Here is a 10,652-nt window from a genome sequence, read left to right on the forward strand (position 1 = left end):
GATTACATCTTCTTTTGCAAATATCTGAATATTCTATTCTTCTAGTTCTTTTAATGATGACTTTTTTAAACTGATTTTATGTATTCTACCAGTCCCTCATTGCCCTCTAGTGGAATGCGGAACAAACACATATTTGACTTGGAAAAACATTTCTTCTGTAAAAAAAAAATTTATCAGTCTTTGGTTCAAAAATTTGGGCTTGGTGAATATTTTATTTTTAACCTCTTCAGGACATAGGGCATATGAATACGCCCTGCATCCCGAGTCCTTAAGGACCGAGGGCGTATCCATATGCCCGTGGGAATTCCGGCCCCCACCGCTAGCCGGTTGGGGCCCGGAGCCGGATGCCTGCTGAAATCGTTCAGCAGGCATCCCGGCATATCGCCCAGGGGGGTCATCATGCCCCCCCAATGTCAGCGATCGCCGCAGATCGCTGGACAATTCAATCCAGCGATCTGCGGCGATTCCGGGTCAATCGGGTCCCCAGTGACCCGGTGACCCGGAATTACTGGCTGTTCGGGGCCGTCTCTGACGGCCCCGAACAGCCAGAGCCTGCAGGGGTGAGGTGGCACTGGTGCCACCTCACGATCGCCCTGATTCATCGGCCGGATTACCTGCCGACCAATCAGGGCGCCTGCTGCGGGTGTCACTCCCGCACCCGCTCCGCCCCTCTTCCGAAGGACGTGAGCGGGTGCGGGACGTGCACCCCGGGTGCTGGGGACCCCGATCCCCGGCGTCAATGTTGGGATCGGGACCCCAGGAGCAGCGGCGGTGGCTGTGACGACGAGGGACTGACTCTCCGGCGTGGATCGTTGGAGGTGAGTGACAGTCTCCTGCTGTTGCTTAGCAACAGCTCCCAGCATGCAAAAAGGGCATGCTGGGAGCTGTAGTTATGCAACAGCAGGAGGCAGACCACCACAACTCCCAGCATTCCCTTATGGGCATGCTGGGACTTATGGTTTTGCAACAGCTGGAGGCACATTTTTTCTATGGAAAAGTGTACCTTCAGCTGTTGTATAACTACAACTCCCAGCTTCCACAAACAGCTAAAGTGCATGCTGGGAGTTGTAGTGGTGCATCTGCTGGTTGCATAACTACAACTCCCAGCATGCCCGTTGGCTGTCGGTGACTGCTGAGAGTTGTAGTTTTGCAACAGCTGAAGGCACACTGGTTGTGAAACTCAGAGGTTTTTTTTACCTAACTCAGTGTTTCACGACCGGTGTGCCTCCAGCTGTTGCAAACTACAACTCTCAGCAGTCACCGTACACCATGCACCGTACATGCTGGGAGTTGTAGTTTTGCAACAGCTGGAGGCACACTGGTTGTGAAACACTGAGTTAGGTCACAAACTCAGTGATACATAACCAGTGTGCCTACAGTTGTTGCAAAACTACAACTCTCAGCAGTCACCGACAGCCAACGGGCATGCTGGGAGTTGTAGTTATGCAACAGCTGGATGTCCCCCCCCCCCCAATGTGAACGTACAGGGTACACTCACATGGGCGGAGGATTACAGTAAGTATCTGGCTGCAAGTTTGAGCTGCCGCAAACTTTCTGCTGCAGCTCAAACTGCCAGCGAGAAACTACTGTGAACCCCCGCCCAGGCGACTGTACCCTAAAAACACTACACTACACTAACACAAAAAATAAAATAAAAAGTAAAAAACACTACGTATAAACATACCCCTACACAGCCCCCCTCCCCAATAAAAATGAAAAACGTCTGGTACGCCACTGTTTCCAGAACGGAGCCTCCCGCTGTTGCAAAACAACTCCCAGTATTGTCGGACAGCCGTTGACTGTCCAGGCATGCTGGGAGTTTTGCAACAGCTGGAGGCACCCTGTTTGGGAATCACTGGCGTAGAATTCCCCTATGTCCACCCCTATGCAAGTCCCTAATTTAGGCCTCAAATGCGCATGGCGCTCTCACTTTGGAGCCCTGTCGTATTTCAAGGCAACAGTTTAAGGCCACATATGGGGTATCGCCGTACTCGGGAGAAATTGTATTACAAATTTTGGGGGGTATTTTCTGCTTTTACCTTTTTTAAAAATGTAAAATTTTTGGGAAAACAAGCATTTTAGGTAAAAAAAAAATTATTTTTTTTACATATGCAAAAGTCGTGAAACACCTGTGGGGTATAAAGGTTCACTTAACCCCTTGTTACGTTCCCTGAGGGGTCTAGTTTCCAAAATGATATGCCATGTGGGTTTTTTTTTTGCTGTCCTGGCACCATAGGAGCTTCCTAAATGCGGTATGCCCCCAGAGCAAAATTTGCTTTCAAAAAGCCAAATGTGACTCCTTCTCTTCCGAGACCTGTAGTGCGCCAGCAGAGCACTTTTCACCCCCATATGGGGTGTTTTCTGAATCAGAAGAAATTGGGCTTCAAATTTTTAGGGGTATTTTCTGCTATTGCCCTTTTTAAAATTTAAAAAATTTTGGGAAAACAAGCATTTTAGGTAAAAATTATTATTTATTTTTTTTACATTTGCAAAAGTCGTGAAACACCTGTGGGGTATTAAGGTTCACTTTATCCCATGTTACATTCCCCAAGGGGTCTAGTTTCCAAAATGGTATGCCATGTGTTTTTTTTTTTTGCTGTTCTGGCACCATAAGGGCTTCCTAAAGGTGACATGCCCCTCCAAAAACCATTTCAGAAAAACGTACTCTCCAAAATCCCCTTGTCGCTCCTTCCCTTCTGAGCCCTCTACTGCGCCCGCCGAACACTTTACATAGACATATGGGGTATGTGCTTACTCGAGAGAAATTGGGCTATAAATACAAGTAAAAATTTTGTCCTTTTACCCCTTGTAAAAATTCAAAAATTGGGTTTACAAGAACATGTGAGTGTAAAATATGAAGATTGTGAAATTTCTCCTTCACTTTGCTGCTATTCGTGTGAAACACCTAAAGGGTTAAAACACTTACTGAATGTCATTTTGAATACTTTGGGGGGTGTAGTTTTTATAATGGGGTCATTTCTGGGGTATTTCTAATATGAAGACCCTTCAAATCCACTTCAAACCTGAACTGGTCCCTGAAAAATACTGAGTTTGAAAATTTTGTGAAAAATCGGAAAATTGCTGCTGACCGTTGAAGCCCTCTGGTGTCTTCCAAAAGTAAAAACTCATCAATTTTATGATGCAAACATAAAGTAGACATATTGTATATGTGAACCAAAAAAAATGTATTCGTAATATCCATTTTCCTTACAAGCAGAGAGCTTCAAAGTTAGAAAAATTCAAAATTTTCAAATTTTTCATCAAATTTACGGATTTTTCACCAAGAAAGGATGCAAGTATCGACAAAAATTTACCACTATGTTAAAGTAGAATATGTCACGAAAAAACAATCTCGGAATCAGAATGATAACTAAAAGCATCCCAGAGTTATTAATGTTTAAAGTGACAGTGGTCAGATGTGCAAAAAACGCTCCGGTCCTTAAGGCCAAAATGGGCTCCGTCCTGAAGGGGTTAAACAGATTTTTTAATTTTTTATTAAATATGTGTACATAAGCATAGAGTTTCAAACAAGCATATACTCGGGGGTTGGGTGAGGGGGTTAAGGTAGTAACTCAGTGGAGGATAAAGGGAAGAATGAGAAGAACACAAGGAAGTGTTAGGAAGAACCTAAGCAACATTTCCCCTTGTGAAATTGAAAAAGTTTAAACTAAGATTACTAATTATTATACTACTTGTTATTTACACACATGCCCCCTCCATGTATCTCTATGGGAGAGCCAGAGTGTTGTAGTCGAGTATCTCCAGCTCTCCCATAGAGATACATAGAGGAGGCGTGTCAGCCATTGCTTCACACGGTGGTGGAGGAGAGCCGATGCTGCGTATGGGGGATCGCTGGAAGTCAGGCCCCCTGCGATCAGAAACTTATCACCTATCCTTAGGATAGGGGATACATTTCCCTAACCCCACTCCAAAGGATAGGGGATAACATGTCTGATCTCAGTGGGTCCAGCCACTGGGACCCACCAAGATATCCGGGGGAGCACCACAGTGTTCAGAACACGGAAGCTTGGAGCCTCCTTGTTCATGGCGTCACGCCATGCCCCCTACACTCATGTCTATGGCCAAACCTGGCTGCGGGTTAAGTATCTCTGCCCTCAACGACATCCAATTAATACAGTTTGCTTTAGTTAACTGATTTGGTCATTAACTTAATCCAGACACTTGTATAGTGGAACAGTGTTTTTTGGTATTTGGGTAAACAATGTAAGAAAGTATATCTTACCAGTAAATGTATGTTATTGAAGAAGTTATTAGGTTAAAGGGGTTTATATAATGAATGGCCAATTAATCACCTTTCAGTAGTGTGCCAACATCCAGCACCCTGGCCGATCAGAAGCCCTGCGCCATTCATTGTATAGTGGTGACTCAATGTAACTGCAGCTCAGCTCCTAATTACTTTAATTAATTTGGACTCTGACCTTTCATGTTTACATTTTAATTGCTGTTGTCTTTTAAGGGACCTTATATGTATATAAAATTGTAGTATACATTTTAACCTGGACCTGTGCTATTTTGTACATTTTATTGTTAGATTCATTTCCATTGTTTTATTTAATGTTGTATTCTTAGAATATTCAGTGTCATCTGCCTGTCCAGCACATGGCACAAAACATTTGAAAAAACATAAACATATACATTTTGGAGCAAAAAGTTTTTATTCACAGACGCTGTTACAACCCTCAGATGGCTCAGAGAGAAACCAGGGGGCCAAAAAGCTCAGTCCGCTGGTGACAAATTGAAAGGATTTGCCCGCCCCAACACACAAGTGGAGGTGAGGTAGGAGCATGCTCTAAGACTGCTGCTGTGCAGAAGGTGGAAATAATTCTCCAAACTGTGTCTGAGAAATTTCTAATGGCTGTCCAAGCCTGCAATTCTACTTTATCTGGAAAGCTGGAGGAGGTGAAAGTGCGCCAGGATTTCGAGAATTTGAGGGACCGTGTCCACTATACTGAGGACAGGGTGTCCACTCTGGAGGATTGTGTGGTGCCCTTTTCTGTGGCCCTGTGGGTGCTGGAGCAGGTTGCTGAGGTTTGGAAGGACAAAACTATGGCCCTGTGGGTGCTGGAGCAGGATGCTGAGGTTTGGAAGGACAAAACTGATGACCTTGAAAATCACCTACACAGGAACAACGTGCACATTATTGGTCTGCCTGAGAAAGTTGAAGGCAGGGATCCTAGTGGCTTTGTTAAACAATGGCTGACCAACCTCTTTCCAGGTGTGGATGCACCCTCTTCTTCCTAGGGCCTCACTGTGCCCATTGCTAACCCGGTTTCTTAACTGCAACGACTGGTACCTGGTCCTGCACCTGGCTAGATGTCTGCTAGAGCTCACATTCATTGTCGCCTCTGACTCCATTTTTATAGCTTTTTCTGCTGCCCTCCAATAGAAGGGAGCCACCTATACTGCTGTGAAATGCTGTCTGAAGGAATTAAATGTTCCTTATTCTGTGTCCTATCCTTCTTGTCTTAGAGTGGTGGTTGGGGAACACTCTCTCCTCCGCAGGAGGCTGAAGAATGGGTGAGCCGGCTGCATGGACATTGTTCATTTAATGCTACTGTGGTCATTCCATATCTGCACTGTTAGGCCCTTTCTCCATTGTTGGCCTTGGACTGAGCACCCTCTGGTTATGCCTAACTTTCTCTGTCCCTGACTATATATGGTTTCATAATGCCTACAGTGAGACACCTCTGTTTATTGCGTGACTATGCTCTTTTTTCTTGCCCCACATCCTGACCTGAAGAATGGTTCCCTGAAGTGCACATGTTTGTGTCTGTTTAACCTTTTTCTTGCAGTTATTTTTCTGACTGAAGGGACTGGAACTTTTTATTTGTAACCCTCTGCTGCCATCTACTGGACTTACCAGTTATTGCGGGACTATGGTCCGCATTGGCTGCTATGAGAACCGTGTAACGTTTGTAGGTTACAGTAAATATTGCATTATGCGTATACTCAGGTGTTCCTTTTCCTATACATCTGTGTGGGTCTATGTATAGCGCTTTTCATAATCAACTACCTGTCTTTGTATACCTTTTTATTTCCCTAATTTACTCCTCCTATTTTCTTTTCCCAGTCTGCTCTGCCTCTTCCTATCTCTCCCCTTTCTGTCTCCTGCCTCACATCCTTCACTGTTTTATTCTATGTACTCTACTCCCCTGCTATTTTGCTTGTTCGAGATTCATAGGACAAATATTGTGGACAGTTTTCTTGTATTCTTTACTGATTTATTCGCTTCCTAAGCTGTTTATGACCCCTCCAATATGGATGTGTATGTAGCTGGTAATTCCTTTCCTCAGCTGTCTAAGAACAGTGCTCCATTTAGGAGGAGATATGCCTGGCATTGGCTGATTTAGCCAAAGGTAACGCTCTCAAGTATACATTAATGTATGGTTTGTTTGAATACTTTTAAAGGACATGGATTAAAGGTTAATATTTTATATTTGTCCTACACTTGGAATGCTGGACTTTTGTTTTTCCCAAGACCTAAAGTCTAACTGCAACTTGAAGTTTGCACATTCAATAGTGTCCCAACTGAAGCTCCCAGTGATGCTGGTGTGGTGTCCCGGTACCGTATTGCATACCATACCTAGTGTAGAGGTCCCCAAAGTCAGAGTAACTACGTTCAGGTAGGGTTCCTCAGGTGGGACAGCCCCTAGTCGCCTCTCCTAAAGTCTATCTTTAGTGATAACAAATGTATATATTTAGTAATTATATATTCTATATTAATGTATAGTACTTACCTTGTTCATCGTCGCAGGACCTTCGGTCATGTGACCATGCTAGTAACCTCTATGGTATGTTGTAGGACCTTAGGAGGTCCTTGGGTCACGTGTTACCCACAAATCTCTTTAATGGTGATTGACATCAGTATGGACCAATTAGCGTTAGTCCAGCCCCTGCCCCTCTCTTGGGTTGCTGCTCTCGTGGATGCCGGACTAACAGGATGTGCTACGCAATTTTAAAAGACACGCTAGGCCTCAAAACCTCTGGCCTCAGCGGAACCAAAACCGTGAGTTCAAATCTAAATCCTGCAAATGCTAGTATGACTACTGGACCGCAATTAACCCCTAAATCCAGTGGAGCGACGCAATATATTAAAAAGACTCTTAAAGGGGTACTCCGGTGAAAACCTTTTTTCTTTTAAATTAACTGGTGGCAGAAAGTTAAACATATTTGTAAATTACTTCTATTAAAAAAATCGTAATCCTTCCTGTACTTATTAGCTGCTGAATACTACAGAGGAAATTCTTTTCTTTTTGGAATGCTCTCTGATGACATCACAAGCACAGTTCTCTCTGCTGACGTTATTATAATAATAACAACGCTTTATTTATTGTTGTCCTTAGTGGGATTTGAACCCCAGTCCTCAGCACTGCAAGGCAGAAGTGTTAACCACTGAGCCACCATGCTGCCCTTAGGATACATCTGCTATGCATGGTTGCTAAAATGGACAGAGATGTCAGCAGAGAGCACTGTGCTCGTGATGTCATCAGTTTTCCAAAAAGAAAGGAATTTCCTTTGTAGCATTCAGCAGCTAATAAGTACTGGAAGGATTAAGATTTTTTAATAGAAGTAATTTACAAATATGTTTAACTTTCTGCCACCAGTTTATTTAAAAGAAAAAAGGTTTTCACCGGAGTACCCCTTTAATGCTAAAGTCCCAACCTTTGTCAATCGCCAAGAATAGCTGTTATTATACTCAGAGACTGTTGTATTATTGAAGCTTGCAGAAAATCTTCAGTGAACGTTATTGCTGTTTCGGAAACTCTCCGGTTGTGGACAATCTATTCTTCTTATCTACCTCCCTATCGCTCTTGGGAAGGGTGGCGGTAGGAAAAGCGTTACTGAGGAACCCTCACCCTGGTTTCACGAATAGCAAGGGTTAACAAGCACCCTGCACAGCTACACGCTCCATATCCTACACCCCCCAGGCTATCACACTGGATTGATGCTGGACAGCTGAACGCTGCATCTTCCCCTCACAGAACAGACCACTGAATGCACCAGCGGCATGAACACTAGAGCCCACCTCTTGTATTCTAATATTGTGCTTTGCTGCCTCGTCATTTGAACATGTGACCCCAGGGGCATGATGTTAACACTCAGGGCCCCTTGTTTCCACCTTAACCCCTGCAAATGCCCCATTCCTACATTTTGAAAAAATGTCTGAAGTACCCGACCTCTCAGTCTGCCCCTATTAGAAAAAATTCAGAGACCTCAGGTGTTGTGGTGACCCAGTACAGAATATAGTATTCTGCATCTCTTGTGTGAAAGCTGTTGCCTTAAGTGTCCGTCTTGGGCCCACACTACTCAGGACAAATATATTAATGTTATGCTATGATTATTGTTCTGGAATTTTATGTGTTACTGTTGCCTTAAACCTGTTGTCAGGGAGTGTGCAGAGTGAATCAGGTGACCAATAGGAATTCCCCAAATCTGCTCCATATATAGGGTGGTAGGAGTCCAGAGGTCATGGTAGAGTAGAGGAAAGTAGAGAGACAGTATAAGCTGAGGTACAGCCTGGAAGAAGTCTGAAGAGAGAGTTTGAGGTGTTCTGAGGAGGCTTCAAACTACAAGTCTAATCCTGCAACCACACATCTTCTAAAGCATATTACCTGTGCCTAGGTAAACGTCAAAGCCTAGCGGTAAGCACTAAGTCCCGGGCATTCAAGTCAGTGATTCAAGACAGTCATTCAAGTCAGTCATTCTGCAGCACCAGAGTCACGTGGGTTGCCATAGGGCAAGTCAGACATATACAGCACAATCCAAACATCCACAAGTCCCAGCAAGTATAGGCTTCAAAAGGTTTACCCTGCACCTCCCTTTTTACCAATCTGAGCTGTAACGGATTTTACCATCTATCCTGCTTCATGCCTGGCCCAGGAGAAGCTGGCTCAACCTCGGACAGTGTATAGGCTAATTGTGCCCTGGCATCACGAAAAGGTTAATTTGCACATTACCCTCACCAGACACCACACAGTCAGATCCACAAAGCTGCCATGATATTATAGACATCAAATGTGACTGATATCAGCCACTCCTCTTATAACAATCCGGAGACATTGACTTTTTTCCAGCACACCAAGACCACATATCACCATATTGTTAACAAATCGCTCCCCATACAGTGCCCATCTAGTGGTAGATATCAGCTGTAGGCCTGGGTTGTGGGCGATTAGACAGCAGAGAATTCTTTAATCTTTTTATCGATCACTGGAAATGGGTGGTGCACTGTACCCAAAGACACTGCCATATCGTGTTAATGCATAGGGCAACGGAAGCAAGCTTCAAAATTGTTTTCAAAAATCCATTTAATATATGGTCCTTAGATAGAGGACATATCACATATTAAACTCTGCTTGGACCTTAAGGTCAGATCCGGAGGGAACATGTAGATTCAGGGTCTGCCACCAGGGGATTTCGGCTAGCCCATAAGACACCTATTCCCTCTGGATCTGACCTCTGGTTCTCAGTTCTGCCTTGGTGGTCTAATACTACATTTGATCTTAACCAAAAGGCAGAGAAGCGATAACCTGAAAAGGGGTAGACCAAACGCTGCCTCCAGTCAATACATTGACAATCCTTTGTGGGAAGAAAGGCATCCATACAACACAACCCAAAAACACACTATTGATTTAACCAAACAGGCGGATATTCCACTCCAGTGGAGCATACAATGCATACATACCCTGGCTTTTGCAGGAACCCTCACTCCTCCTCCTTGCAGACAGACTGTGTTTCTGATCTGCATACGAACGCCTTTTTTTGCCTGTAGCGGCCTCCCTAGCTGTCCTGACACAGGGTAACAGGAATTGCAATGGGAACCGAAAAAATTTAAACGAAACCCATGTGCTCCCTCTGTAACTGCAGTCTTGTCCGGCTCTGGCCATATTGACAGCTAATGGCAGTGCTGCTGCTCCTCTACTCATGTGCTGGGTCTATTTATGATGTCATGCCATGGAACACCTTTGTCTCCATGCCAATATCCACAGCCTGGCCATGTGCTGTTTACACCTAGCCATTACAGTGGAATTGAATAGCATCCTGCAGTGCTAAGGATCCTGGTTTCAATTACTCCCAAAGGGAAACATCAACAACGAGTTTGTCAATTTTATCTGTGTTTTCAAATAAACATTCTTCTTTATTTAGTTTTTATTTTAATTTTTTTAACCCCCTCATTGCACAATTGCCTTTTTCAATCCACCAGCAAATGGAGATACTCCATTGCTAATGACAAAAAAAAAAGTTGTCAGCAGGTTGTAAAACAACTGCTTCATTTTTACTTTTTCATCTATCTATAGATCTAAATATTTGTTTTTTAATTCACCTGCCGCAAAATCAATGCATAGTCAGGCAAAATTAATCACACACACAGTGTTTGTTTTAGGCAAAAACACCATAGTTTCAGTGTCCTCAGAGAATACTGCGAGTTGACAGAAAAATGCAGGAGTCAGAAAAAAAAAAATAAGCCAAAACTATAAATGCAAAGTAGGTTTGGCGTTTTGTGTTTCCCTATTGACTTCCTGCTAACATCTGGCCGCAGTGTTTTTCCCGCAGAAGAATGTAGTTGGGCAGTTTGGGTGTTTTTTGGGCATTTTTGCCCAATAAAAAAAAAAAACAAGTGGAAACTTAGC

The 10,652-nt window shown here is 43.8% G+C and overlaps 1 pseudogene; it reads right to left on the minus strand.

Moving 5' to 3' along the window:
- Positions 1–9,239: 9,239 nt before the first annotated feature.
- Positions 9,240–9,548, minus strand: LOC130363482 (U2 spliceosomal RNA; annotated as a pseudogene).
- Between the last annotated feature and the right edge of the window lie 1,104 nt (positions 9,549–10,652).

The sequence above is a fragment of the Hyla sarda genome, chromosome 3, assembly GCF_029499605.1.
Source record: "Hyla sarda isolate aHylSar1 chromosome 3, aHylSar1.hap1, whole genome shotgun sequence".
Classification (NCBI taxonomy): Eukaryota; Metazoa; Chordata; class Amphibia; order Anura; family Hylidae; genus Hyla; species Hyla sarda.